The sequence below is a fragment of the Lithobates pipiens genome, unplaced genomic scaffold, assembly GCF_037356315.1.
Source record: "Lithobates pipiens isolate NorthernLeopardFrog02 unplaced genomic scaffold, aLitPip1_a1.2 Scaffold_18, whole genome shotgun sequence".
NCBI lineage: Eukaryota > Metazoa > Chordata > Amphibia > Anura > Ranidae > Lithobates > Lithobates pipiens.
In genome coordinates, this window is record NW_027507758.1 from 389,160,434 (window position 1) to 389,168,362 (window position 7,929).

A 7,929-nucleotide genomic window follows, 5' to 3' on the forward strand; every position below is an offset into this window, starting at 1 on the left:
TGTTTGAAAGTAGGGGCCTGCCCTATATGCTCTGCAGAAATGGTGGAACAAGGTGTTGGTGTTGCCACAACAATTTAAGCCTTCAAAGTGACTCTTGGTGGGCGCTGGAGCTCCCTGCTGTGAACGATTATATCAAGAATTGTAATTACATGCTATTGTTGAACAGTGGTAGAAAAATTGGGCCTTTGGTGGTTGTGGTGGTGGTGCTGGTGCCACAACACTATAAGTCCTCACAATTACTCTCAGTGGGCACAGGAATGGGCCCTGCTGTGAAATATTATATCAAGAATTGTAATTACATGCCCCTGTTAAACAGGGGCTGAAAAATTGGGCCTATTCACTGCAACCTCTCCCAGATACTCTAGTTGGAGTGCAGGAATGAGCTCTGCTGCAAAGCATCGCATCAAAAATTGTAATTACATGCCCCTGTTAAACAGGGGCTGAAAAATTGGGCCTTAGGCACTGGTGCTGGTGTCACAACACTGCAACCTCTCCCATATACTCTATTTGGAGTGCAGGAATGAGCCCTGCTGCAAAGCATTGCATCAAAAATTTTAATTACACGCCCCTGTTAAACAGGGGCTGAAAAATTGGGCTGGTGGCATCACCCAGAACCAAAAATGTTCTTCCAAGACATCAGTGGGATCATTGAAGAGGAAGAGGAGAGTCAGTCAACATAACAGGACAGTCACTCAGCATCAGCATAGGCAGGGATGCGACATTTCCAAAAAAATGATTCGGTTACATCAGTTTCAGGTGCTTGGTAGCTGGTGGTGATCCAAGACTGATTAATCTTTATGAAGGTCAGCCGATCAACTGAGTCGGTGGACAGGCGCACCCTGTGATCGGTTACAAAGCCACCAGCAGCACTGAAGGTGCGTTCTGAAAGAACGCTGGATGCAGGACAGGCCAGTAGCTCAATTGCATACTGTGCAAGCTCTGGCCAGTGATCCATCCTCAAGACCCAGTAAGACAGAGGATTTTCGGTGGGAAAGGTGTCCGAGTCTGACCTTGCCCCTAGGTATTCCTACACCATGTAAATCAGACGCTGGCGATGAGTGCTAGAACCGATCATACCTTGGGGCTACGGACTAAAAAATTGTCTGAACGCATCGGTGAGACAGCTACCTTCTCCACCGCTCCTTCTGACCGAAGCCTCAGCAACACGTTGTCCAGGACCAGGAGTTTGTAACCTCCCAGTATCTGGGAACGCGTTGCACAGACCTTTCTGCAAGGCCTCCCGGAGATGTCTAATCCTCTGCTCCCTCTGCGATGGCAGGATAAGGTCCGCAACCTTACCCTTGTACCGTGGATGAAGGAAAGTGGCCAGCCAGTAATGGTCCCTCTACTTGATACGAAGAATACGAGGATCCTTCCGCTTTGCAGGATCAGGCAGGCCATGTAGCATAGGTAAGTTGAGGCATTCAATCCAGAGTCCTCTGGGTCACTAAGGACAACATGATCCGCAGCCACCTCCTCCCAGCCACGTACAAGTCCACGGGTTTCTTGGGACTGTAAATCATCCCTACAAGACTGCTGCTGATGCTGAGTGCCAGCCTCCACCTCCATGCTGACACAATCCTCCTCCTCCTCCTTCTCCTCTTCCTGTGTGATTGGTGGGACAGCAGGAACATTGTCTGGATAAAGGGGGCTTTGAGAGGCAATGAAGTCCTCCTCTACCTGCCTCTGTTCTGCCTCAAGTGCCCTGTCCATTATTCCACGCAGCATATGCTCCAACAGGTGGACAAGAAGTACAGTGTCACTGATGCATGCACTGTCACTGCTCACCATCCTTGTGGCCTCCTCAAACAGTGGCAGGACAGTGCATGCATCCCTGATCATGCCCCACTGGCGTGGTGAGAAAAAACCGAGCTCCCCTGACCCTGTCCATGTGCCGTAGTCGCATAGGTACTCATTGATGGCCCTCTGCTGCATGTGCAGCCACTGCAGCATGGCCAACGTTGAGTTCCACCTGGTGGGCATGTCACATATAAGGCAGTTCTTGGGCAGGTTCAATTCCTTTTGGAGCTCAGCCAGCCGAGCACTGGCATTAAATGATCGGCGGAAATGCACACAGACTTTCCTGGCCTGCTTCAGGACATCCTGTAAGCCCGGATACCTGCCCAAGAAACGGTGCACCACCAGGTTAAGGACGTGAGCCACACAGGGCAAATAGGTCAGTTGTCCCTGTCGGAGGGCGAAGAGGAGGTTGGTGCCATTGTCGCAAACCACCATTCCTGGCTTAAGCTGGCATTGCGTCAACCACCTCTTGGCCTGCCCCTGCAGAGCTAACAAAATATCTGCCCCAGTGTGGCTCCTGTCCCCCAAACAAACCACGGGGGGCATCTTTTTGCCTGCTTACTTGCGTAGCCCCTTGAACGCCTACGGAGCACCGCTGGTTCCGAGGACAGAGCACTGGAAGAGGCCATGGAGGAAGAAGAAGAGGAGGGGGTGGAGGAGAGAGGTGTGTCACAACCAGTAGTAGCATTTTGGAGGCGTGGTGGCGGAACAACCTCCAACACTACTACACCTTGTTCTGCATCCTTCCCAGCTGCCAGAAGAATGACTCAATGGGCCATGAAAGATAGGTAAAGTCCCTGTCCGTGCCTGCTGGACCATGAGTCAGCGGTAATATGCACCTTACCGCTGACCGCCCTGTCCAGCAAGGCAAGGAAATTGCCTTCCACATGCCGGTAGAGAGCCGGAATTTCCTTTCATGAGAAAAAGTGGCGTTTGGGGACCTGCCACTGAGGAACCGCACCTTACACAAACTCACGGAAGGGGGCCGAGTCTACCAACTGAAAAGGCAGCAGTTGAAGTGCTAGCAATTTAGCCAAGCTAGCATTCAACTGCTAGGCATGTGGATGGCTGGGAGTGAACTTCTTTCTATGGTCCAGCAGCTGGGGCAGGGAAATTTGTCTGCTACAATCGGACATGGGTGTACTGCTAGCAGAGTGCCGCAAGCACTTGGCTGTGACACACCTAATTCTACACCTTCATTCCTCTCAGTGCAGGTTTCAGAGAGGACTGAAGGTCTAGTGGGGTTGGAGATCCCAGCTGATGAGGAGCACAGAAAGGTCCGCTTTGTTCTTTGGTGTGGGTCTTTAAGGTACGCTTGCCAACGAGCTGCATGGCAGGTGAACATATTTCTGGTCAAGCATGTGGTGCCCAAGCGGCTAATGTTTTGGCCATGCGAGATACGCTTGAGACATATGTTGCAAATAGCGGTGTGCTCTGATGCACTCTGCGGTGTGATTCAGTCGGTGTGCTGCCCCTAAGCTGGCCCCCGGAGGGCATCCTGCCTCGTTGGAGATGTGCCTCCTCCTCCTCCTCCTCTCTCCTATCAGGCACCCACGTGGAGTCAGTGACCTCATCATCCCCTCCCTATTCATCACTGGAGCAAACCTGGCAGTATGCTGCAGCTGGTGGAACATGACTGCCAGATTGCTGTCCTTCTTGAGCATCCCCTCTCTCTGCACTCATGTTACTGCCTTCCTCTAGCTGAGTATCATCATCAGAGCCTTCAAAACACTGGGCATCCTCCTGGAGCATATACACAACACTGTGCTCAAACAGTTCGGGGGACACCTCAGGAGGACATGGTGGGTCTAGGGAAGGAGTGACTGATGTTGACATTGAGATAAGGGAAGAGGATGCGTTGGCAGCTGCTTTGTTAGTACTCTGAGCCTGGGTGAGAGAGGATGAGGAGGATGAGGAGGGCTTGGTCATCCACTCTACCTAGTCTTCGGCATGATGTGGCTCAACACGTCCAGTGGCCGAAAATAAAGACAAGCATGTCCCATGGCCATGTGCTGATGACGATGCACTGTGTCCACGACCAGCACTGTTGTCTCTAGACACAGAGCCTGCTTGCCCTTTTTTATTGGCTTGTGACTGTCTGCCTCTCCTTGTTGGCCTTCCAGACATAGTAATGGCCTGCAGGGAGATGGGAAAACCAGCAATTGGGTAGTATATATTGTGCTGGAGGCACACAACACCCACTAACTCCTGCAGATGCCTTTATTATAGAACACCAGCATTAAAGGGTAGATACAGGTGTATACTGTGCTGGAGGCACACAACACCCACTAACTCCTGCAGATGGCTCTATTAGAGAACAACAGCAATAAAGGGTAGATACAGGTGTATACTGTGCTGGAGGCACACAACACCCACTAACTCCTGCAGATGGCTCTATTAGAGAACAGCAATAAAGGGTAGATATAGGTGTATATTGTGCTGTGCTGGAGGCACACAACACCCACTAACTCCTCCAGATGGCTGTATTAGAGAACACCAGCATTAAAGGGTAGATACAGGTGCATATTGTGCTGTGCTGGAGGCACACAGCACCCACAAACTCCTGCAGATGCTGGAACACTACATGCTGGCGGCCTTATATAGTGTGGGGCTTGTACTAAACACCCTGAGCTATAATTGGCCACAGGCATCCTGCCTGTGGCCAATTATGGCTCTCCTCGCTGCCAGCACTGTGATTGGCCAAGCATGCGGGGTCACAGTGCATGATTGGCCAATAATGAGCCAGCAATGCACTGCGATGGCGCAGTGCATTGTGGGCCGTGAGCGTCACATGAATTTGCTGCACAAGGCCCACAGAGTTCTGGCTTCGCCGAACAGGCGAACAGCCGGTGTTCGAGTCGAACATGCGTTCGATTAGAACACCAAGCTCATCCCTAATCCTCAAGCAGGTCAAAAACAGCAGAACCATGGATAGTCTGCATTTGAGCTCTGCATAGTGTATGAAAGTTTCTGTATGAGGAGGTCATGCTGTAAAGTAATGCACAGAAAAAAGTTATTCATGATGCTAAACCCTTTTCTCAAGCATATTAAAAAAATATTAAAAAATGTTATATATATTTATATTTTACACTACTTAAGCAGTGGCCCTGACAAAGGGACATAAAAATGATTCTAAGCATGTTAGCTTTTCTTGGATGTTACACTGCTATGCAATGTCACAGTCCTAAGCTGCTTTGTTTGTATATGCTACTGCTACTACTGCTCCATAATGGCACATCTTCCATGACTCTGCCAGGATATTTCTGTTAGATGGCACAGCTGCCTCAGCCTTTTGGCTAAGATCAAGTGTAGTATCTCTTCTTATCAGTTGCCAGAAGAGGCGCTGTGCTACTCCTATAGAGAGGAGGTCTATGTAAATCCAATGACATAATAGTCCCTGCTGAAACTGCCCTTCCAGGCACAATGTTGAGCTGCCCGACAGATACTGGGGGTAAACCGATGGTTGTGTCTGAAGCCATCTGGAAGGGTGCTCCTGGTAAGGACGGGTGCTGCACTGGGTCTGACCAGAGTGCTGGGTCCCTGGCCTTCTGGCCTAGATTGGTGTAGTCCTAGCTCTGGACAGTTATTCAGGAGAGAACGCCATTTCCTCCTTTAAGGGGGGGAGTGGTTAGTATCAACTGAATGTAATTAGGTAGGAGGGATGGGAGTGACAGTTGAGTCTTCATCCAGGGCTCTCCCTAAGCTCCCAGAACTTCAGGCCTTACTGTGTGGAGTGGGGGCTGCGCTGGTCTGTAGGGATAGGCTTTATGTTCGGGTCGAACATGAGTTAGACACAAACATTGGCTGTTTGCCCGTTTGCCGAATAGCGAACAATTTGGGGTGTTCGCTGCAAATTCTAAAGCCACGGAACACTCTTTAAAAGTCTATGGGAAAAATCAAAAGGGCTAAGTTTAAAGGCTTAAAAATCGTTTGGGGACCTGGGTCCTGCCCCAGGGGACATGTATCAATGCAAAAAAAAGTTTTAAAAACTCACGTTTTTTCGGGAACAGTGATTTTAATAATGCTTAAAGTGAAACAATAAAAGTGTAATATTCCTTTAAATTTCATGCCTGGGGGGTGTCTATAGTATGCCTGTAAAGTGGCGCATATTTCTCTTGTTTAGAATAGTCTGACAGCAAAATTACATTTCTAAAGGAAAAAAAGTAATTTAAAACTACTTGAGGCTATAATGAATTGTCGGTCCGACAATACACATAAAAGTTAATTGATAAAAACGGCATGGAATTTCCCCACAGGGGAACCCCGAACCAAAATGTAAAAAGAAAATGTGTGGGGGTCCCCCTAAATTCCATACCAGGCCCTTCTGGTCTGGTATGGATATTAAGGGGAACCCTGCATCAAAATGTAAAAAAATGGCGTGGGGGTCCCCCTAAAATTCCATACCAGACCCTTATCTGAGCACGCAACCTGGCAGGCCACAGGAAAAGAGGGGGGCCAGAGAGCACCCCCCCTCCTGAACCGTACCAGGCCACATGCCCTCAACATTGGGAGGGTGTTTTGGGGTAGCCCCCCAAAGCTCCTTGTCCCCAGGTTGATGGGGAGAAGGGCCTCATCCCCACAACCCTTGCCCGGTGGTTGTGGGGGTCTGTGGGTGGGGGCTTATCAGAGTCTGGAAGCCCTCTTTAACAAGGGGACCCCCAGATCCCTCCCCCCTGTGTCAATTGGTAATGGGGTACAAATGTACCCCTACCATTTCACAAAGAAGTGTCAAAAAGGTTAAAGACACTGATAAACCCCACACCCGTACTGTCGGACCGACAATTTATTATAGCCGCGAGTAGTTTTAAATTACTTTTTTCCCTTTAGAAATGTAATTTTGCTGTCAGACTGTTCTAAACACGGGAAACATGTGCCCCTTTACAGGCATACTATAGACACCCCCCCCCCCCCCCCCCCGGTACGAAATTTATAGGAATATTACACTTTTATTGTTTCACTTTAAGCATTTTTAAAATCACTGCTCCCGAAAAAAATGCCTTTTTTAAAACTTTTTATTGCATTGATACATGTCACCTGGGGCAGGACCCAGGCCCCCAAACACTTTTTATGACAATGCCATGCATATAAGCCTTTAAAATAAGCATTTTTGATTTTTCATGTTCATGTCCCATAGACTTTAATGGTGTTTGCGTGTTCAAACAAAGTTTTTGCCTGTTCCAATATTCTGGATGCAAACTGAACAGGGGGGTGTTCCGCTCATCTCTACTGGTCTGGGTTGTTGGTCAGGGTTGTGACAAAAAGCCTGTGGTGAATGTGCCCCTGAAGTGGCAGTTCAGGGGTGCCAAACAATCACTGTGAGTGAGGGTTACGTAGATTTATGGCACCATGGTCACTTCATCATACACACTTTTATTCACACCTGCTTCTAGGGCTGAGGCTTTTGGCTAGGACCAGGGGAAATCTTTATTCCTGGTCAAAGGGCCTAGTCATTGTATTGTCACTTCTCCTACTTCCTTCTCCCAACTTTGATATTTATTTTACCCTGTGTTTGTCACTTTTTTTGCATTTTTCTTGTTTGGTATTCACATTTGTCACTGTGTCACTGTGTGATTAATAGGGTATGGGTCCTCGGGCCTACCCTGAACATCTTGGGATGGGGATGGAAATAGGCCTTTTGGCTTGGTTTGCCCTCTCTCATGGGGTCTCCCTTCGGGGGAATCCCACCGAGTACTTGGGTGGGTCTGTTCTGGCAGACCTTCCAGAGAAAGGGGGTCCATCTGGTTTCGGCCAGATGGACCCAAGTGAAGTACCTCAGTCTGAGACTGGAGCCTAACACCCCGGGGGATCAGGGTAAGGTTCATCCTTGGGAGGACTAGTGTAACACCCGTTGCACGTTTTGTGTCACTCTTTATGTGTGTGAACTTTTTTTGGCACCAGGTGGAGTTTTTGGGTGTGTTTCACATGCCAGAGGCTTTTCAAAAAAATCTAAAAAGCTGTATATAATAAGTTTTCACAATGCCTGGGAGTAAAATGAAACATTAGACCCTAAGTTTTTCATTATGTTAAATAATATAATATTTATTACTTTTGCTATTTAAAAAGAACTATCAGGTGTGTTAATAAAGAGTTCCTAAGACGCTCTTTAGAATTCCAACATGTTTCCCCTTT

General features: G+C 48.5%; 1 pseudogene; it reads left to right on the forward strand.

Moving 5' to 3' along the window:
• The first annotated feature begins 5,075 nt into the window (after positions 1 to 5,075).
• LOC143990643 (U2 spliceosomal RNA) lies at positions 5,076 to 5,192 on the forward strand (annotated as a pseudogene).
• The last annotated feature ends 2,737 nt before the right edge of the window (positions 5,193 to 7,929 follow it).